We start from the raw sequence: 23,005 nt of genomic DNA, 5'->3' as shown, positions 1-23,005 counted from the left end.
ATCTGCATGCAGCACAGATCCCCAGTCTTCATTGCACATTAAGAGTCTCCAAGAACCATTTGGAAGACCGCAAAGGCAGACACCAGACTTTCCTTGCCTCAGAACTTCCTTTCATTAAACTAGAGAGTTTTCCAGCTGCTAGTGCTGAAAAATTATCCTCAGGGAGTTATTTCTTCCAAAGGGAGCAGAGTTTCCCTGACACCATATTCTCAGATTTCTATTCAGTACAAGAGAGCTCCAAATCAAAAGAACAAATTCAGTTCTCCATGGACAAATTACTGAGTCCACATAGTATTTTAGATGATTAGATTCTCAAGTTATTTTCAAATACTATCTACACAAAAACCAGTTCATTGTAGTTTGATGATGTCAATACTTTTTAAAAGACCAAAATTTATAAAGCTGAAAAAAAAAAAAAAAGACATTCTTCATCTCCAGCCTTTTTCTGGCAATACTGGCCATCCTTCTGTTTTTATTAAACGGTTCCTGTTCCCAGTATGTTCTTCACCTAATCCATCCGGTCTAAACTAGCCATTAGCTATCACATTGCATCTTATTTTAAGTCTTAAACAAGACATGCACCACAATCTGGTTTAGTTTAGCTTATCTATCAATCTACTTATTTGCTTATCTAGTCTGTTTTCCTCTTCTCCATATTATTTGCTTCCCGTACTTTATGTACCTAGAACAAGGCCTGGCATATATAGTACATGCTTTATATATATATATATATATAACTATATATATTATATATATATATATAATATATATTATATATATAACTATATATATTATATATATAACTATATATATAAATATATATATAAATATATATATATATATATTTCTCAGCCTTCCCTGATGGCTCAGGGGTAAAAAAAAAAAAAAAAAATCCACCTGCTAATGGAGGAGTCACAGGTTCAATCCCCGATCCAGGAAGATCCTACATGCCACAGAGCAACTAAGCCCATGCACCACAACACTGAACCCATGCTCCGGAGCCCAGGAGCTTCAACTATTGAGCCCACATAGAGCAAGTACTGAAGCCCATGCACCCTAAAGCCTGTGCTCCCCAACATGAGAAACCACTGCAATGAGAAGCACTTGCACCAAAACTAGAGAGTAGCCTCTGCTCACTGCAGCTAAAGAAAAGCCCATGCAGCAATGAAAACCCAGCACAGTCAAAAATAAAATAAATACAATTATTAAAATGTATATGTATTTCTCAAAATAAAAGAATATTACATAGTCTAAACTAATGAATAAACTTTACCTTTATAAACCTAGAAAAATAAAATCATCACATTAAATATCTGGTATTTTGTAACATTTTGTTAAACATTTTTCAGAACTCAGAATTATTCTTTCCTCTTTATCATCTTTAAGATGGGAAACAATTTAAGATTTTAATATATTATAAGGAACAATATATGTACATCATTGTGGAATAAACAAGCGAGGGTCTCCTATAGAAATTATTGATAATCATTTTGTAAAATAGAAAAATATTTTTAAACTTTTCTTATGAGAGAGTTAATGAGAAGATGCATTTTTTAAGTAAAAAGTATGTATGACTGTGATATTTTGGTGGATCATCAGAAAGTCAAATACCACTGTGAGACTACTAGAGTGCTTCTACACAGGTTGAAAGGGTATTTGAGGGAAACCAAAAACCAAATAGCCCCAGAGGTCAGAAATGGCATTTGTATCAACAGTTCTCAGTGGGGAAACCAGAAGTTTTTATTTTTATTTAAAAATAAAACATTGATAGTCTACAAGGCAAAACTTAGAATGTGACAGATAAGTGGAATGAAATTTCTTCTTTCCCCATCTTTATCTGTGTGATGTCTGAGATTAGGTTTTTTAAAAAACAGTGAATTCACTTGTCTTCAATTGAAGATGAATATAAAAAATGAACTATGAAAATGACTGCCAAATTAACAGGTACTAAGGAACAAAATCAGAAGAATGCTGGAAAAATTATTCTGTTTTGACCTCAGAATTTTTTAGCAAAATATAGAATTATAATATAAAACATGAATGCCAAAATAATGATTTATGCAATTTGAGGATTTTTCAGGTATGTTTCCAGTCTTCTGAAGCATCAGACTTTAGCACTTAAAGAAGCATAAAGCTTTGGTTTCCCATAGGCTAGTTTGTCATGGCCACCTAACTTCAAATTCTCCTACATATGCTTCTCCTCAAAACATTTATATGAACAAAAAGAACAAATGCAATCATAATTTATTATTATAATAAATCTATGACAATAGCAAGGAGGCAGACATTTTTGAAAATATTGATTTACATGTAGGCAAACATCGTCTGGACTTACTGGGAGGTGCAGTGGTAAAGTATCTGCCTGCCAGTGCAGGAGACGTAAGAGATGCGGATTTGATCCATGGATCTGGAAGATTCCCTAGAGTAAGAAATGGCAACCTATTCCAGCATTTGTTGCAGTGAAAAAGAAAAAGAGGAATGAGTTTTCTCTTTCCCTTTCCTGAGAATAAAGAAGATAACAAGAACAGTGAGAAGGCCTGTACATTCCTAGTTATTTTTTTTTTACTTTAACTTCTCTTAACTCTGAATATCTGTAACTAAGTTTGCTTTTCTGCCTCCTAACTCTGCAGGAGCTATAATTCACATTTATCCTTTTACATGCTAAGTTACTTCAGTTGTGTCCGACATTTGGACCCTGTGAACTGTAGCCTGCCAGGCTCCTCTGTCTGTGGGATTCTCCAGTCAAAAATACTGGACTGGCCTGCCATTTCCTATTCCAAGGGATCTTCCTGACCTAGGGATTGAACTCATGTCTTTTAAGTCTCCTGCATTAGTAGGCTGATTCTTTTACCACCAGTACCACCTATCTGGTGTTTACCCTTAAAACACCCTTCCCCTTGTAGTTACATACCAGAAAGAAGGCCGCTGAGCCACCAAACAGCCAGACTAATTACTGGGTCACTAATGCCTGGAAAAGGTCGATTTTCATTCCAGTGCCAAAGAATGCTCAAACTACCGCACAATTGCACTCATCTCACATGCCAGTAAAGTAATGCTCAAAATTGTCCAAGCCAGGCTTCAACAGTACTTGAACCATGAAGTTTCAGATGTTCAAGCCAGATTTAGAAAAGGCAGAGGAACCAGAGATCAAATTGCCAACATCTGTTGGATCATTGAAAAAGCAAGACAGTTCTGGAAAAACATCTATTTCTGCTTTATTGACTATGTCAAAACTTTTGACTGTGTGGATCACAATAAACTATGGAAATTTCTTAAATAGATGGGAATACCAGACCACCTGACTTGCCTCTTGAGAAATCTGTATGCAGGTCAGGAAGCAAGTAAGAACTGGACATGGAACAACAGACTGGTTCCAAATTGGGAAAGGAGTATTTCAAGGCTGTATATTGTCACCCTGTTTATTTAACTTATATGCAGAGTACATCATGAGAAATGCTGGGCTGAATGAAGCACAAGCTAGAATCAAGATTGCCAGGAGAAATATCAATAACTTCAGATATGCAGATGACACTACCCTTATATAGCAGAAAGTGAAGAAGAACTAAAGAGACTCTTGATGAAAGTGAAAGAGGAGAGTGAAAAAGTTGGCTTAAAAGTCAACATTTAGAAAACTAAGATCATGGCATCTGGTCCCATCATTTCATGGGAAATAGATAGGGAAACAGTGGAAACAGTGACAAACTTTATTTGGGGGGCTCCAAAATCACTGCAGATGGTGATTGCAACCATAAAATTAAAAGACACTTGCTCTTTGGAAGAAAAGCTATGACCAACCTAGACAGCTTATTAAAAAGCAGAGACATTATTTTGCCAACAAAGGTCCTTCTAGTCAAAGCTATGATTTTTCCAGTAGTCATGTATGGATGTGAGACTTGGACTATAAAGAAAGCTGAGCACCAAAGAATTGATGTTTTTGAACTGTGGTGTTGGAGAAGACTCTGAGAGTCCCTTGGACTGCAAGGAGATCCAACCAGTCCATCCTAAAGGAAATCAGTTCTGAATAGTCATTAGAAGGACTGATGCTGAAGCTGAAACTCCAATACTTGGCCACCTGATGTGAAGAACTGACTCATTTGAAAAGACCCTGAGGCTGGGAAAGTTTGAAGGCAGGAGGAGAAAAAACGACAGAGGATGAGATGGTTAGATGGCATCACCAACTCAATGGACATGAGTTTGAGTAAACTCCGGGAGTTGGTGATGGACAGGAAGGCCTGGCATACTGCAGTCCATTGGGTCTCAGAGAGTTGGACACAACTGAGCAACTGAAGTGAACTGAACTGAATGCCAGTTTATGACTATCTTTGAAATAGTGCAAAAGGAAGACATCAAGATCCTCTCACCTTTGTTCCTCATTACTGACCCTGACTGCAAATCCTTGCCTTATATAAAATCTTCATGGGGGCAGGAGTGGTGGGGGTACAGTTCTTGAGTCTCGAGCCTACTGTATTCACCTCTCCACTGAGAATTACACCCACCTTTCTATTTCCTCCAAATTCTGTCTCCGTATTTTTTTGTATTTGGCTTTCAGTGGTCAGAGAGGACCAAGATTTTGGCCAGCAACACATCCTTGCCTAGGAAGAGGAGCCTGGTGGGCTCTATTCCACAGGGACACAAACAGTCAAACATGGCTGAACATTCACGCCTTCAAAGTGAAACTGAAAGTCACTCAGTTGTGTCTGACTCTTTGCGACCCCATGGCCTATACAGTCCATGGAATTCTCCAGGCCAGAATACTGGAGTGGGTAGCCTTTCCCTTCTTCAAGGAATCTTCCCAACCCACGGATTTTACCCAGGTCTCCCTCATTGCAGGCAGATTCTCGACCAGCTGAGCCAACAAGGGAAGCACTCATGCCTTCAAACAGTCTACAGATTACAAACCAGGACAGAGGGTCAGACAAGAATTGTACAGAAAAGAGTAGAATACACTGGGATCCTAGTGGCAGTCAAATGGAGATAATATTAACTATGATTTATCCCCAGTAAAGGATGGTCTTATCTTGAGTTGATGAATGCTGAGAACATATCTAAAGTATGGTAGATCAGAGCACTGACAATACCAGAGTAAAATGAAGACTTCTTATAAAGGACCGATGACCAGCACTCTTAGAAGGCACTTTTCTGAGAAAAGAGAATGACGGTTTTGTTGAGACAATGCTTCCTGGAGGCTTTGTGCTGAAGAGGAAGAGGTGAACACCTAAAGAGTTGCCAGTCCAGGTTCGATGCATGATACTGGATGCTTGGGGCTGGTGCACTGGGACGACCCAGAGGGATGGTATGGGGAGGGAGGAGGGAGGAGGGCTCAGGATGGGGAACACATGTATACCTGTGGCAGATTCATTTTGATATTTGGCAAAACTAATACAATTATGTAAAGTTTAAAAATAAAATAAAATTAAAAAAAATAAAAATAAAATAAAATAAAAAACAAAATTCAGAGAATCATAGAAAAAAGACTCTTCCCGTAAGGTCCCCTTTGTTAAAGAATTTGCCCTCCACCTAAAATAGCATTCTTAAATTAAGAAACCAAGTAAGCCACATCTTTTCAGTTCAAATCCATCTTTCTCAGTGAGTCTGTAGAATGACCTTTTATTCCTTATGCAGGAAAATCCAGTGTAGCTAAAAATAAATAAACAAACAAAACTCTCAGGAACTACACAAAGTAACTTTAAAAATAAAAGAGAAAATGAGAATGAAAAGTTTGGAGTATGAAAAAACATCAAAAAATAGTTGGAAAGAAAAGAAAACCTATGCAACGCTATCACACACAATTCATAAATTCAACTATTTATTCTTACTTTTATGGCCTCATCCTGGGCTGTTTACCAGAGTCCCACTTCCTTGACAGATTCACTTTTTTTTTTTTTTTTTGGTAGTGCAAAAATCTCCTCTTAACTTTTCAACCCTTTATTATTGCTCCACTTTCCTGGTGGCTCAGATGGCAAAGAATCTGCCTGCAATGTGGGAGACCTGGGTTCAATGCCTGGGCAGGATAGATCCTCTAAGAAGGGAATGGTTACCCACTCTAGTATTCTTGCCTGGAGAATTCCATGGACAGAGAAGCCTGGTGGGCTATGGTCCATGGGGTCACAAAGAGTTGGACATGGCTGAGTGACTAACACTTTCACATTCATTATTGTTCCAGCATGGTTATTTAGAAAATTGTTCAACGTGTGCACAACTTTGAAGTTGGTAAATGCCTCAAAAGGATGCCTTAAAGTAGAAATTGTGCACACTATGTCAGGTTCAACATCCATGTGGTATCTTTCTCCCCTGGAATCTTTTTCCAGAAGTTATAGTAACCATGTAAATTCTCTGATGCCTTCAAATAGTGGTCTTTTTTTATGCTCTTTTAAGAATTCTGCTTGAACAGGTGTTCATGATGGGAGAATTGGTTTGATAGCAGTTACTCCATCACAAATCAAGGTGAAAATTTATCTGTCCTTAAGTTTTGGGGCTTCCCAGGTGGCTCAGTGGAAAGGAATTTGCCTGCCAAAGCAGGAGACATGGGTTCAATGCCTGGGTTGGGATTATCCTCTGGAGAAGGAAATGGCAACCCACTCCAGTGTTCTTGCTTGGGAAATTCCATGGGCAAAGGAGCCTGGTGGGCTGCAGTCCCTGGGGGTTACAAAGAGTCAGACACTGCTTAGCAACTAAACACATAAGCACAAGCACACTGTTTTTGGTTTTTCTCAAGCACAAATCTTGTTATAATTCAGGAGTTTAAAAAATATTTTAAAATATTTTTGGCTCAACAGAAGGATACAAGGATATAAGACTTATTTTCATGGACTACAAGGAACTTGAAATGTCTTAGCATGACTAATTAGATCACTCTAATAAACTTCAAGATTTTCATAATATTCATCTTAAAATGTCAAAAAATTCAAAAATATAGCATGTCGCCATGATTTTATGCATAACTCTTTATGGCCAAAAATGACTCAGGAAAATGTTTATTAGACTATAAAGAGTGAGACTGAAGAAGAAAGCAAGATATAAGCACAATAGCATGCAAAGTTAATGTTCCTATTTACTTTCTGGACTTTTTGAAGACTTACATTATAAACAGTTAGAGCTTCTTATACTAATAAACTACTAGCATTATTTTATTTCCTGAACACTTGCTGAGAACCTGCTCTATGTCACTTGTTCTTGTTCATCAGGACATAAATATATTTAAATATATATATATATAATAAATAAAATATATTTCAGTCAGTGAGTCAGTTAGGTCGCTCAGTCATGTCTGACTCTTTGCAACCCCATGAATTGCAGCATGCCAGGCCTCCCTGTCCATCACCAACTCCTGAAGTTCACTCAAACTCATGTCCTTCAAGTCGGTGATGCCATCCAGCCATCTCATCCTCTGTCGTCCCCTTCTCCTCCTGTCCCCAATCCCTCCCAGCATCAGAGTCTTTTCCAATGAGTCAACTCTTCGCATGAGGTGGCCAAAGTACTGGAGTTTCAGCTTTAGCATCATTCCTTCCAAAGAATACCCCGGACTGATCTTTAGAATGGACTGGTTGGATCTCCTTGCAGTCCAAGGGACTCTCAAGACTCTTCTCCAACACCACAGTTCAAAAGCATCAATTCTTCAGCATTCAGCTTTCTTCACAGTCCAACTCTCACATCCATACATGATTACTGGAAAAACCATAGCCTTGACTAGACGAACCTTTGTTGGCAAAGTAATGTCTCTGCTTTTGAATATGCTATCTAGGTTGGTCATAACTTTCCTTCCAAGGAGTAAGCGTCTTTTAATTTCATGGCTGCAGTCACCATCTGCAGTGATTTTGGAGCCCCCAAAAATAAAGTCTGACACTGTTTCCACTGTTTCCCCATCTATTTGCCATGAAGTGATGGGACCAGACACCATGATCTTAGTTTTCTGAATGTTGAGCTTTAAGCCAACTTTTTCACTCTCCTCTTTCACTGTCATCAAGAGGCTTTTTAGTTCCTCTTTAAATCTAAATAAATAGATTATTTTTTCTCTCAAAAGCCACAGGGAGTAGTGATTCCACATAATTGATTAAAGTAAATACTATACTGTGGTTATTTTCCATTTTTAATTTAAAATGTTTATTAAAATACAAGTAAAATGTTTAAGATTTTTAATGAAGTATTCCTTCATCTGTCATCAGTTTCTACAAGTAATGATGGATTTAGCACTGTCTATCTCATTACCTAAACTTACAGGAAACCCTAACAGAAATCAAATTTTCCATGGAAATTATAGGAGGAAAAAGACAATGGAATTCGGGAAACAAATGCTTTGACAGGCAGAGTAGAAGAAAGGGACAAACAAATTGGACATTGAATGAATATTAAAAAGGAAAATGAAAGGGGTGTAAAGTTTTTAAGCTTCAATTTTCTTATCTGAAATATAGAAATAATATATTTAACTTGTATAATCATTGAGAAGAAAAGAAGATTTATGCAAGCAGAGCTCTTAGTGTTTTATCTGATGTTTAGTAAACACTCATAAATACTGTTGGTTTTGTTTGATATAAAACAACAGTAATTTGGTGCTTGAGCAACTAAATCTATAGCTAAACAGTAAGCTAACTTCCTTATCACCAACAGTGCCTGAAATACCTATTCTTTGAATCACTGCTTATCTTATTTACTTAAATAGAAAAATGAAAACACAAGCAATGATACATAGGCTTAAAATTTGAAATTTAACAGATAATTTGTTCCACTGTACTTTTACTAAAGAGACATAATCCAGACAGTCTCCTCCATTCTTCAAAACATTCCCTTAGTCATTGAACTCATGAGTTAAGGTGATATTCTCTAAAAATGAGTGGCATGAATTGCAATGAAAAACCATGAGTCTCATCAAAATGAATAATACAGAATGTAGGAGGCAGAAGCATCAGGACCAGGGAGCTGTTTTGGATCTATTTACTTTGTGATATTTTGCTTTATCTGGGAGGTTTCACAGATTGCCTTTAGAAGAGGAAAGGTAGAATGTCTAATGATGTCCATTAGCACCTTTTTCAGGGCTGCTGTGACTCATAGACAGTTTATGTTAATCGAGATTGATCTTGGTGAGGCAGCAGTGAGCGATGGCATGAAACAAGATCTTAATTCTCTGTCCAAGAGTTGAACCTGGGTAGCCTGGATGAGAACCAGGAATCCTAGCCACCAGACCAGCAAGGGCTAGAGGTTAGAAGCTATTTTCCCCTGGATCTTTGCCTCCAATGAAAAATGCATTTACCACAGAGGCAAAAAATATAAATCCAGGTACAAAGTTTATTACTAGAGCTACAGTACAGCAAATAGGAGAGCTCACAGAAAAACAGTTTGTTTAAATGGGATAGAAGCAAGGCAGAGATGCACAATCATAGAGAAAGGGGGTGGGTGTCACCCTAGAGAGGAGGACCTCAGTAAAGAGGTGGTTAAGTCATTTATATAGAGCAGTTCTTTGTCTTTCTTTAGCCAATTATTTGTTTTCTTTTTCCACACGTGACCTATCCTGGGACCCTCCTCTGGGCGTACACACACCCCTCAGCCAAGATGGATCTCAAAGTGAAGGCTTCTAGGAGGAGCAAATCTCATTATGGCCTGGCATTATCCTGACCTGCCGGAGCCAGCATATTGCATATTGAGTGCAGCACTTTCCACAGCATCATCTTTCAGGATCTGGAATAGCTCAACTGGAATTCTATCACTGCCGGGAGCCAGCGTGAGGAACTTCGCCCATGACAAAGGTCATGAGGAAGGAGGCTCGGCATACGCAAAGGCAGGATCAAGCCTCAGGAGTCCCCCTGGAAATTCTCGAGCATCTACCCCCCAAACCTGAGTCTGCCTACTTTCTGCTTTGTGCTTTCACCTACACCTCTGACTTTACGGGGGCTGTCCCCCACTACCTCTCTCTGAAAAAAGAGTTAGCTTACAGCTCCAGTTAATAATTCCTGGGTGTGACAGTGTTTAACCTACAAACTCCTTTGGAAATCCTCTAGCCTGCCTGAATAGGTTTTTCCGGCCACATGTGATTGTTCAGAGCCTCCCAACTGTGAGAGGCAGGAGATGTTCTAAACTGTCTAAACACAGATTCTTTTGAGTAGTTAAAAGATTGATTAGAAATTGTATTGGTGAAGGGTTTTTCACTTATTGAGCCAATGTTTGCTGCTAAGTCTCCATACTCCTTACCTACTGTGTCCTTGGCAGTGTATTGACTGATATAATGGGTGTATAGAAATGTAAAATGCAGCTTTGTCCAATGCTTTTTTGGAGGCTGGTGCCTGACTTTGGAATAATCACCTTTAGAGAAAAATAAGTTTCTTAAAATGTTAACAGGCCTCCGGGCCAGAAGATGATGTAATTCACCTGAACTTTTGCATATGATAAGTTTGAAAGCCTGGCTTCGATTAGGACCAGGAACTGCTGTCCTTGCATGACTCCACCCCTTCCCCCATTATCCTCTATGCACAACTTAAGGTATAAAAACTACTTTGGAAAATAAAGTGCGGGCCTTGTTCACCAAAACTTGGTCTCCCCATGTCTCTCTCTCTTTCAACTTCTGGCTGAGTCTCCATCTGGAGCGCGGAACGCGCCATGCTTGCTAATTATGCCTGGGCTTCTAAGATCCGACCGGGGAGGCCTCAGCGTCTCCTCTCCTTTGGGAGAACGGAAGGACGCCTGTGGCCTACGTAAGTGGTGCAAACTTCTTGTCTTGAAGTTTTATTGGTCTCCCGCGTAAACCAAGCTACTCAGCCTCTTTTCTCCACTGAATTTTCCTACTGAGCTATCCTCATTCTATTACTCTTTATATCCTTAATTAAAGTGTAATTAAGCAGTTGTTTCCTGACCCTCGCCTATGCCGTCTCTCCTTCGAATACCCTGGATCAGCCGGGGCTGGACCCCGGCACTGACCCACAAGGAGCCTTTCTGCACATGTGTAGTGGTTCCCTTGTCCCAAGGGGGCAAGTGGAGATTCCCTTAATCCTTTACTCAAACAGGGTTTTGCTCCTCTTTGTCCTTACCATGGGTATAACCTTAAGATCTTTACAAGACAAACATTGGCTATTTATCCTGTTTCTGTTGTTACTTCCATTTCAGAGAGCAAACAGAATGTTGACAGTAAATTTCTCAACTGGAGCCCATCTATTGCTTGTCTCAGGAAATGCTAAGAGTTGTAAGTATCCAGACCAAAGCCCTACTTTTTCATGCCCCATGAAATGCAAACAGGAGGCCAATTGTAAATATCTAACCTGGAGCCCATCTGTTTCCTGCCTCAAGATCATGTTGATGGCAAAGACAGACACCCACTATAGTTTTTAAAAATATTTAAATCGAGTGATTTGAGAAAAGCCAAGCATAAGGCCTCAGGTGGTAGAGGTATTTCAGGAATGATAGCACCAAAGAAAAAAATAATTAGCAAACCCTTTCACGATAGCTAATTTTCACTGGGCCATGTGCAGTCTATTTTCGCACCACCAGATGCCCCCTTCAATGTAGTCTTATTTTTATTTACATGGCAAAGTTATTTCTAAAGTTGACAGAGATCTGTCAATTTGTTCTAATTTTGTTGCAAGAAAATTTGCCAGTGTCATGTGACAGCATCTTCTGCCCCATTTATCCAAGTGTCTCAGTTTCGCTTGGTGAGGTAAGTTGGTCTAGCATTAAAGTTAGAAATACTAATAGCAAACCTCCCCCACAAGCTCATGAGGGGCAGGCTTGGCTATTCAGCCTATTTACAATCTGATCATCACCCACTGGCTAATTAAAGCTTGAGCCGACTTACTCAGTTTGGTAAAGTATTTCCAGCTAGCGCAATCAATGAAGATTTTCCAAAGCTGCTTATTGAATAGTGCTTTCCCCACATTTCAGATGTGCTGTGGACTTTTCCCAAGACATCAAACAATTCGGACAGAAAATTTCCTCTAAGCTTTGATATTTGAGCAATAATACTATTGCTAAGGAGAAAAGTTCTAAATCAATAAAACAAGACATTGTTTTTTATGACAGTTATTTTAATGATTAGTTATGCCATAATGGTTATACAAACAAAGCCAAAGAACACATAAAAGGAACTTGCTTCCATAGTAATCAGGGAAATGCAAATCAAAATTAAATGAGATAATATACACCAGAATGATTAAAAAAAATGATAGACAACACAAGAAGAAGTAGAAAAACTGAAAGCGTCTAGTGGAACTGTTAAATTGGTTGTGTGTCTGCTAAAGAAGAACATTACATAGCAAATATTACATAGCCTATCAGTTTCACTCCTAGGCATTTTCCCAGCAGAAAAGTACGTGTAGAATCCCCAAGCCTGATCACAGCACTGTTAACCTCTAATCATTTGAGGTGATTCTTTCCCTGACTTTGGTGGGTTTTGCTACATGCGTACACTAATCAGTAAGCAGCTGGATGTTCTTGGGGAAGTTCTCTACAGATCTTCAGGCTGCCCTGCACAATCTTCCTTTCCTATTCTTCCTGACTAGCAGGAGCCACCTTGTTCTGCCTGAACTCAGTTCCATATCCTCAATGTAAGTTATCTCACAGTCTCTTTTTTGGTTTCCTCTCTCTGCACTATGACCTGGAAACTCTCTAAGCTTTTAACTGGAGCAATTACAGAGGTGCATCATTTGCTTTCCATCTTTCATGGATCTGTTCCAATCTGTTGCCCATTTTAAAAATCAGGTAGTTGGGTAAATCCAGTTTCTGTTACTCCATCTTGTCCAAGAGCAGACATCCTTAGGAACGGCATTTTTACCTGAAAGAAATAACAAGGGCCAAAGATGCTTGCTCTTTGGAAGAAAAGCTATGAACAACCTAGACAGCATAATAAAAAGTAGAAACATTACTTTTCCCACAAAGGTCCATCTAGTCAAAGCTATGGTTTTCCAGTAGTCATGTATGGATGTGAGAGTTGGACTATAAAGAAAGCTGAGCAATGAAGAATCTATGCTTTTGAACTGTGATGCTGGAGAAGACTCTTGAGAGTCCCTTGGACTGCAAGGAGAGCAAACCAGTCAATCCTAAAGGAAATCAGTCCTGAATATTAATTGGAAGAACTGATGCTGAAGCTGAAGCTCCAATACTTTAGCCACCTGATGCGAAGAACTGACTCATTGGAAAATACCCTGATGCTGAGAAAGGTTGAAGGCAGGAGGAAAAAGGGACGACAGAGAATGAGATGGTCGGATGGCATCACTAACTCGATGGACATGAGTTTGAGTAAGCTCCAGGAGCTGGTGATGGACAGGGAAGCCTGGCGTGCTGCAGTCCATGGGGTCACAAAGAGTCAGATATGACTGAGCAATTGAACTGAACCGAACCAATAGTTCTTCAGGATTGAGTGTTTGACAAATATTTTCTTTAGAATCAACCAAATGGGCCTGTCACTCAAGAAAAACATCTGATAGCGTCTGCTGTCAATGAAAACATTTGCACTTTCAAGCAAAATTTAGAATTTTAGAAAACGTGTATCAGCCACCACTAGCCTGACAGTATCTGACCACGTGAGTACTTCCCTAATGAAATCAGTGATCTTATCTTATGTGATTTTGAATAATGTATAGTGAAATGTGTCAATATGGGAAAGACTTCATTTCTCACGGCACAAATTTTTTTCAAATGACCAACATGTGATATTACAAAATCATGTTTGAGTACAACACCTATTTTAAGAACAAGCTAGATAAATTGATTTTAATGTAACATCACTGATAAGTTTGCAAATTCTATACTTAAGTTTTAAGAAACTACCACTTCTTGAGTTTTGGTATTATATTAAAGATGAATATTCACAGTTATTTGAAAGGACTATTATAATATTCTTCCCTTTTCAAATTCAAACCTCTTTGTGACCAGATTTTCTTCATATTCTTCAATAAAATATGCTGTAACAGACTGAATTCAGAAATGGATATGCAAATCCAGGTACTTTCTATTAAGCCAGACTTTCAAAATGTAAATCAAAGTCAGTCTTGTTCTTGTTTTAGAAAATATGATAATTTTTCATAAAAATAAATTATTTCTGTTAACTTGAATTGGTGATATTATTGTAATTTTTTAAATTAATTAAGAAATTTTAATTTTCTTAAATTTTAATTCCTATTATGGTAAATATCTGCCGGGAGCCAGCGAGAGACATTCCACTCGTGACAAAGGTCATGAGGAAGGGGGCTCGGCATACGCAAAGGCGGGATCGAGCCTCGGGAGTGCCCCCGGATATTCTCGAGCATCTACCCCCCAAAAACCAGAGTCTGCCTACTTTATTGCTTTGTGCTCTCACCTCTGACTTTACTGGGGGCTGTCCCCCACCACCATCTCACTCTCTCTGTCAAAGAGTTAACTTACAGCTCCAATTAATAAAGTTCCTGGGCAATTAGGACTGTTGAAATCCAAACCCCTCAGATGGCTCTCTAACTCGCCTGACAAGTTTACCCGGACACCTACAGCTATGCATACGATTGTTTACAGTCTCCCAGCCTCCAGAGGCACGGGAAGCTTAAGATATTCAAATAGCTTAGAGCCTCTCAGAGAATTAGAAGCTGTCAGAATAAAACTAGTAAAAGATTTCATTGATGAGCCAATGTTTGTTGCCAAGTTTTCACATCCCTTGAACTGTATCCTTGAATGTGCATTAATTAATATAGTTGGTATGTAGAAAAAATAAGTAGTGGCCTGGTGTTAGTAACTTTAGACCCTTAAGGTAGTAAATTCTTTCCTTTGTAAACCCATTACACATCCACCCTATAGGAACGTAATCTTATCTTCGGAAGATGGCACCAAACCTTAAAATAATTACTCTTAGAGAAAATAAGTCTTTGTTGATAAGTCCTTGTCAAGAGTCATAAAATGTTAATAGGCCTCTGGCCAGAAGATGATGTAAATCACCTAAACCATTTGTATACGATAAATCTGCAGGAAAGAAACCCTGGTTTTTGATAAGCATCAAAGACTGCTGATTTTGCATCCCCTATTGTCCTCTATGTGTAACTTAGGGTATAAAAGCCCCTGTTGAAAATAAAGCTATGGGCCTTGCTCACCAACGCTTGGTCTCCCCATGTCATTCTTCCCTTTAACTTCTAGCTTAGTGTCCATCTGGAGCGTGGATGTCCTCTGCGACCATTTATTTGCCTGGGCTTCTAAGACCCACTCGAGAAGGTGTCTAAGGTGGGGCACCTTCCGCTATTCGAGAGGGCGCCTGCGGCCTCCGTGGTCAGAGCTAACCTGGTGTCACGGGTTATATTGATTTTCTGCGTAAACCAAGCCACTCAGCTTCTTTTCTCCACTGAATTTTCCTACTGAGCTATCCTCATTCTATTCCTCTTTATTATATCTATTAACATTTGAATAGGCCGCCTAGCCGTCTCTCCTTCGAAGACCCTGGATCAGCCGGGGCTGGACCCCGGCAAATATCTATTCTTATCACCTTATAAATAAAAGCCTTTTGAGAGCTCCAATAATCTTTGGGTGTGTAAAGGCTTTTGGAGGACAAAAAGTTTGCCAACCTCTGGTGTAGAAAACCACAGGTTATAGGTTAGAAAGACTTCCCTACAGCTTTCTTTTCTTCCTGATGCTTGAACTACTTCATTCAGTTGGGGTCTACCTAATCTCTATCCATTGGCCACCTAATAGGTATATATATAACTCCATAGCATCACATGCCTTCCTTCTCTTTACTTGCTATGTGACTTGTATTAACCAACTATCTTCAAGAGCCTTTTCAGTTATGTGTTCTTACTGCCTGCTACAAATCTGTCTGCCTTTCTCTGAATTTCAGATATCATTCCCTACTTTGCCAATAGAGATGAACTCCACATTTTGATAGATAAAAATTATTGTATACTTCCGAGGGATGTTTGGATTTAGAAGTATGTCCACAGAAGCCTTGAACATCTTTAGTGAATCTCTAGTAGTAAAATATACCTTCCAATAATACTGGCCATGACATAATGGGGATAGAAAGCTGTTTGGGGACATGGAAAATTACCTGGTGAGTTACAAACCAAACGCCTGTGTACTAAGCTTATGTGAAAATTCTCTATATCTGCTCAATTGCAGTGATACAGAACTTTTGTTGGACTTCAGGTAGAGATGCTCAGGACTCCTAAGCATTTTGTATACTGCAACAAGTAGCCGAAACACCATGCTCTTATATTTCTTGTTTAAATTGTTTTCCAAAGTCCCTTACCTTTGAAGTATTATCTCTAAAACTTTCTATGCCATTTTCTTGTCTGACTGGCTCACAATCTCTCCTTGCAATTTATCCCAACACCCATAAAATTTATTACCCGGAAGAGCACAGTGTTATTCTCTGAAGTTATTTTCTATTCCATTATTGAGAAAAAGTATGACATAAGATCAGTCCTTGGGCTTGTTTAAGAGAGAGGAAGCAGGAAAGAAGAAAATCCTTTTTATTTAAAGTTTTCCATCCAGATAAATATCTCATTCAGGGTTGTCCTAACACACAATTCTCATAGGTTTCTGAATGGGTATATTGTCTTCTTTTTTCCCCAAATAGATGCAATGTCACGAGATGTAAAAAAAAAATTAAACTCTCTTGCTATAACTTGACCCTGGTTCTCTTTGATTATATTGTAGGTGTGCAAAGAGTAGGATTTCTTGAGGAAGTAATTTTTTTTTTAACTTTGTCACTGTCAGCGTCTTCCTCAATTTTTGAGTCTGACATCTTGAGATAGCAGATCAAAAAGTATTTAATTATTTGTGAGTAGTTCTCACTGGGCTTATGATTTTGTGGTTATTAGCTAACAACACAAAGCAAAATACTGATGAAACAAGTTCGTTATCATGTGTTACCATTGCTGGGGCTGTTTTTCAGTTAAGAGATTCTTACAATCATTGCTTGGAGATAGTAGTTGTGCTCCTTTAACTTTATAAATTATTTTTTAATCTTTAGTTGGTGTTGTCTCCTTCAATAAATTTATTCTCATTTTTGCTCTGTCTAATGCTGTCTCCATTTAAAAGAAAGAAAAAAAAAAAACCCTTAAGTACATTTTACAGGTATTTTGTGCAATTACTCCAGTTTGAAAAAAAATGATTCCCATTTGTTTTTAACACTTTTGCAATGTTGATAGCCTCTGTGGGTATCTATCAATAATAATATGCATAGAGTATTAAGTCAAATTTGTCTTTTATAAAAAGTTCTCAAAAATCAGCATGTCATTTCCTTAAGAATATGTTCAGGTACTCCTGTTTCCAATAATATGGCAGTACATCACACAAGTTAATCTGCCAAAGAGCTGTTTGTGCCTGAAGAAACTAAAATGTTAAAAAAAATTTTTTTTGTTAAAAATATATGAAACACCTTCCTAAATGCATTTTTGAACTTTTCAGAAGATCAGCAAATCCTCAAAACCCCCAAATATATAAAACAAGAGAATCCTAGTAGGTCAGCAGACTCACATCTAATTTTTGTCTTGAGAACGATTACACATCTCTAGTTATTTTGAGCTTTCGTGACAGTATGAGGTGTGGAAAAGAAGAGATAAAACTCAGGATGTTTCCAAAGCAAGGAACCTAATAAGAGATTGGACTTCATAGAGTTTGGACTCCTCTCTATGGGCTACATGCACAAGAACAGTGAGAAATATAATTAGGCAAGAAAAACCTTGCTACACAAAGGAGATATGGGGAAATTTTTCCTATCTGAGGTCCAGGACTGAGGGAAGGGAAAAATATTTCTTTGAATTTTTATAATCCAAACTGGTTCTTGCAGCGCATCTGAGATATGATTTCATACTACCTGGGTGATTCAAACACTCCTCGAGGCAACTGGCAGAATCAGATGCAGATCTCTGTAGGAATTTAGCTTCAACCCAGGTCTCAAAGAAAAATGAGCAACTCAAAGTTAAAACTCACAAAACGTAAAAGGAAATAAAAATACAGGTGGGAACTAGCAGTAACAACAGTCAGCAGATAAGCAAATTCAAAATTAATTCAGGTATTGAAAAAATCAGGCACATAACTTTTAAAAAACAATCTTTAATAAAAGAAAAAACTTGAAATTACAATCAGGGAATAGTCAGATTTGAGAAGAAGCCAAATAAAAATTCTAGAAATAAAAGAGTAAATATTAAAATAAAGCTCTAATTAGAAAATTAAACAACCAATTAAATATAGTTGAAGAGAGAATTTGTGAACTAAAAAAAATATGAATTCAGTTTCTAGAATACAGTCTAGAAAGACAAGCAGAATAAAAAGATTAAAAGACATAAAAATATAATAAGTAGCACATACATTTAATCAGAATTCCAGAGGAAGATAATGAAAATAGTAGGACATTTACACTACTAAGAAGAAACAGATATCAAATTCAAGAATTTTTAAAGTTCCAAGAACTTAAATTAATTCCTAGTCTAACCAGGAATGAACTTCAGGACAACAAAGAAAAAGAATTAATCTTAAATACAGTCAAAAAGACATGCTCCTAAAGGAGTGACAGTGAGACTGACAACTGAATTCTCAACAGCAATAACTGAAGCCAGAAGTGAAGAAAACTATACATTCAATTAGTTCATAAAAAGTAATCATGAACCTAGAATTGTAAACGCAGTGAAGCTCTCTCTCAAGAATGAGGGTAAAGACATTTTCAGATAAAATCTGAGAGAGTTGACTACCAAATACCTTCACAAAAGGAAAATATAAGGAGGCGTGTTAGGTAGGAGAGAAACAGACAGAGAGAGAGAGAGGGACAGAAGAAGTGCATATAAAAGACTCAGATAAGAAAGATGAGGTGGCATGCATGAGGGATGGCATGCAAAGAAAAAAAATTTTAGCTGTGTATTGTCTATAAGGGAATCAATGTAAAATGTTTAAGGACACCAAAATATTTAAAGCAAATGATGAAAAATATATACCAATTGAATACTAACCATAAAAAAGCTGACATAAGGCAAAGAAATGGCTCTACGTTGAAAGCAAGCAGATAAAACAGAATAAAAATGATGTTAGAGAGTTGATTCCTTTTATGATATCAAAGTTTGATTACTTTGATTATGATAAAAGGTTCAATTCACCAGTAAGATATAATAACCTCAAACTATATTTAAGAATCTAAGACATCTACAGGGAGAATGCTATCATGGTGGAAAATGTCAACATATTTCTTTCATTAATGTAGAGAGAATTCAGATAAGGCTGTAGAAGCTTTGAAAATGATAGTAAACCACACTGGTGTAATGGAGATATATAAAATTTTATACACATTAATAAAAATGCACTTTTTAAGGAAAAAAACATACGGAGTATTCATGAAAATTGATTGATTCCATACTATACTTATAAGTATAATCTCAACAAGTCCCAAAGGATGAGTATATAACTTGATATATTACATATACACTATATGATATATAGTAATGTATTACCTCTTTCGTTTTCAGTGATATTAAGTTGGAAATAATAAGGAATAACTGGTTATGTCTGGAAATTTCACAATTTTGTGCAAAAATTTTGTATGTGTATATGTATGTATGCTAAGTTGCTTCAGTTGTGTCCAACTCTGCAACCCATGGACTATAGCCTGCCAGCCTCCTCTGCCCATGGGATTCTCCAAGCAAGAACACTGGACTGAATTGCCATGCCCTCCTCTAGAGGATCTTCCCGACCCAGGGATCAAACCTGAATTCTGCACTGGCAAGTGAGTTCTTTACCACTAGCACCATCTGGGAGGCCCATGTGTGTATGTATTTGTGTATATAAATGTACATTTGTATGTGTGTGAATATACATACATATATACATTTTTTATGTTTATCAGTGTTTGAAGAGAGCATGATGATACATAAGAATATTATTTCTAAATACATGGCATACGACATTGTTTAAAATTGTGTGATAATAAGCAAAATTAGGAAAATATGTATTCCTCTTCAAATCATTGAGTATCAAATTTTGATACTAAACAAATGTATGTGTATGCATGTATTTATAAATGAATAGTGGCTTCAAATGTAAACATAAAGAAAAAAGAACTATTTACTTACATGACTGAGACAACCTGCTTTTACATATATAAGTTACAATTTTCCAGTGCATATGATCATCTTATTTTACTTTCTTCTTCAAAAAGCCTTCCAGATATTTCAATATTGGTGTTTTAAAATTTCATATATTAAAACATTTATGTCTGAGAATATACATTTATAAACTCTATGAATGATTACTTAGGACCATCTGAATATTCATTTCTAGTAAGCAAAATTCATGTCAAATTCATTGTAGAATGAACCTTAAAATTTCTCTAGATACTCTTTGGAGAATGCAAATCTTATGTACCTCTGTCATTACTGTAGGCTATTGGTATTAATTAATAAAGAGTGTGTGTGTGTGTGTGTGTAGTGAAAACCCTCTTTAGAGTGTTATTCTATTAGTATGTAGATGTGGACACCAGAGTGGATTGAGGAGACAATAAGAAGTTCTCACTAGAAGGGAGCTATTGAAATAAGTTACCTGTGATACGTTTCACTCTCAGAAGGTGATTGGGGAAGTAAAAGGCCAAAAGCATATTTCCTGTTAGGATTGCAATGACCTGCTTATTGCAAATAAATGTAGAATATAGCATGAAAAGTTATAACAGGAATGACCAGTTGCCAGCTCATGGTAGTTACCCCAAACCTAGTAGTCAGTACCCAACTGCCAGGTATTAAATAAATCTTTTGGGTGAATGAGCAAATGTGTGCCTGCATGCAAAAGGGCTTATCTATGGTTGGGTAGTTTGCAACTCCTCCAAAAATTTTAAGGAAAAAGAATAATGGAGAGAGGACAGGAAAGTAATACCTTTCCATGTGATGAGAAATCCATGGTATGTTCCCACTGCCCCAAAGCCTTGATCATTTCAATTACATTTTTTCTTCTCTTAACTAATCATGACAAAAGGTACAACATATTGGGGGATTATTATGTGCCAAACAAAGGAAAAAATTAAGACAAAGAGAAAATGGGGATAAGGATTGAAAGGGACTTAATTTTATTTACAAAAATATATAAACAAATATATTTCACAACTATGTGAACCAAAGAAATAATAATAAGATAAGGCCAAATATATAGATTCTTACTTTTCTGTTGTTACACTCTACCATCAGGTAGCACTCTAAGCTATGTTTATTCATATTTCTCTCCAAATATAGGTCACCCTGAAATTTTAAATGTATATATTTTAGACATTTCTGTCTTGAATCACTTTGTAGGTGATATCAAAAGATCAAAAGATCATTAGACAACATTAAAAAATGTTATTATGCTATGCTAAGTCACCTCAGTCGTGTCCGACTCTGTGTGACCCCATAGACGGCAGCCCACCAGGCTCCCCCGTCCCTGGGATTCTCCAGGCAAGAACACTGGAGTGGGCTGCCATTTCCTTCTCCAATGCATGAAAGTGAAAAGTGAAAGTGAGGTCGCTCAGTCGTGTCTGACTCTTAGCGACCCCATGGATTGCAGCCTAACAGGCTCCTCCATCCATGGGATTTTCTAAGCAAGAGTACTGGAGTGGGGTGCCATTGCCTTCTCCAAAATGTTATTATGACATTATTCAAATAGACCCATGAGAAAACAAATGTTCTGAAGTTCAATAAATATATTTGATTGTTTATTATCCACTAAATGAGGCTATTAGAACTTAGCATATATTTGCTCATTTAGTGCTCACAATAACCAAATGACCACAATTATCATTATTCCTACTTTACAGATAATAGAACCCTAAAATAAAATAATTTGTGCAAAGTTTTGTTGCTAGTATTCAGTAGAGTTAGGATTCAAGCCAGACAATGTTGGCTTTAGTGCATGTGTCTCCCTTCTCCATGTATATCACCTCATTCATTCACTTAATTATTTTTTCATTGATGATCATTCTAAGAGGCCAATCAGAACCTGAGGCCAGAGAAATAAGGTGACTCACAAAAGTGCAATCAGATGATACACGGCTGGGAATGAAACTGCCCTCTCTTAACTCTCAAATGTGGGCTCATTTCCTTCTGAGCAGCTGGAGGTTGAAGTGTGATTCATACGATAAGTCCTTTGTGATATTTGTCAAGATAGATTTGTCTGAATGTAAAGAATTAATAAGGTCTATTTCAGTATAAATGTAACACTGAGTAGAATAAAGAAAACAAGAAACTCATTAGACAACACTTATGAAATCTGTGAACTTGAAATAATGATGCTTTTAATATAAATGTTTAACAGTCCAAGTCTCTGAATCCAATGACAATCACATTAATACTAGTACTCAAATCCAGAGTGCTGGTGTTCCACTAACCCATGAGGGAAGTCCAGATCTTGAAAGTATTTCTGGAAATTCCCAGTGTTCCGTTTAAGTATGTGTCCACGTGTCAGCCTATCATTCAGTTCAGTTCAGTTCAGTTGCTCAGTCATGTCCGACTCTGTGACCCCATGAATTGCATCACGCCAGGCCTCCCCGTCCATCACCAACTCCCGGAGTTCACTCAAACTCACGTCCATCGAGTCAGTGATGCCATCCAGCCATCTCATCCTCTGTTGTCCCCTTTTCCTCCTGCCCCAATCCCTCCCATCATCAGAGTCTTTTCCAATGAGTCAACTCTTCGCATGAGGTGGCCAAAGTCCTGGAGTTTCAGCTTTAGCATCATTCCTTCCAAAGAAATCCCAGGGCTGATCTCCTTTAGAATGGGCTGGTTGGATCTCCTTGCAGTCCAAGGGACTCTCAAGAGTCTTCTCCAACACCACAGTTCAAAAGCATCAATTCTTCGGCGCTCCGCTTTCTTTATAGTCCAACTCTCACATCCATACATGACCACTGGAAAAACCATAGCCTTGACTAGATGGACCTTTGTTGGCAAAGTAATGTCTCTGTTTTTCAATATGCTATCTAGGTTGGTCATAACTTTCCTTTCAAGGAGTATGCGTCTTTTAATTTCATGGCTGCAATCACCATCTGCAGTGATTTTGGAGCCCAAAAAAATAAAGTCTGACACTGTTTCCACTGTTTCCCCATCTATTTCCCATGAAGTGATGGGAC

The 23,005-nt window shown here is 37.7% G+C and overlaps 1 long non-coding RNA gene across 1 annotated transcript; it reads left to right on the top strand.

Annotated features, from left to right (window-relative positions):
- The first annotated feature begins 10,624 nt into the window (after positions 1-10,624).
- On the top strand, positions 10,625-12,118 carry LOC123327851. Its single transcript, XR_006542530.1, has 3 exons — positions 10,625-10,679; positions 11,089-11,164; positions 11,860-12,118. It is a non-coding gene; the product is annotated as an uncharacterized LOC123327851 (long non-coding RNA).
- The last annotated feature ends 10,887 nt before the right edge of the window (positions 12,119-23,005 follow it).

Source organism: Bubalus bubalis, chromosome 10, assembly GCF_019923935.1.
Source record: "Bubalus bubalis isolate 160015118507 breed Murrah chromosome 10, NDDB_SH_1, whole genome shotgun sequence".
Lineage (NCBI taxonomy): Eukaryota > Metazoa > Chordata > Mammalia > Artiodactyla > Bovidae > Bubalus > Bubalus bubalis.
The sequence above is the reverse complement of the archived record's forward strand: the minus strand, read 5'-3'. Positions and strand labels throughout refer to the sequence as shown.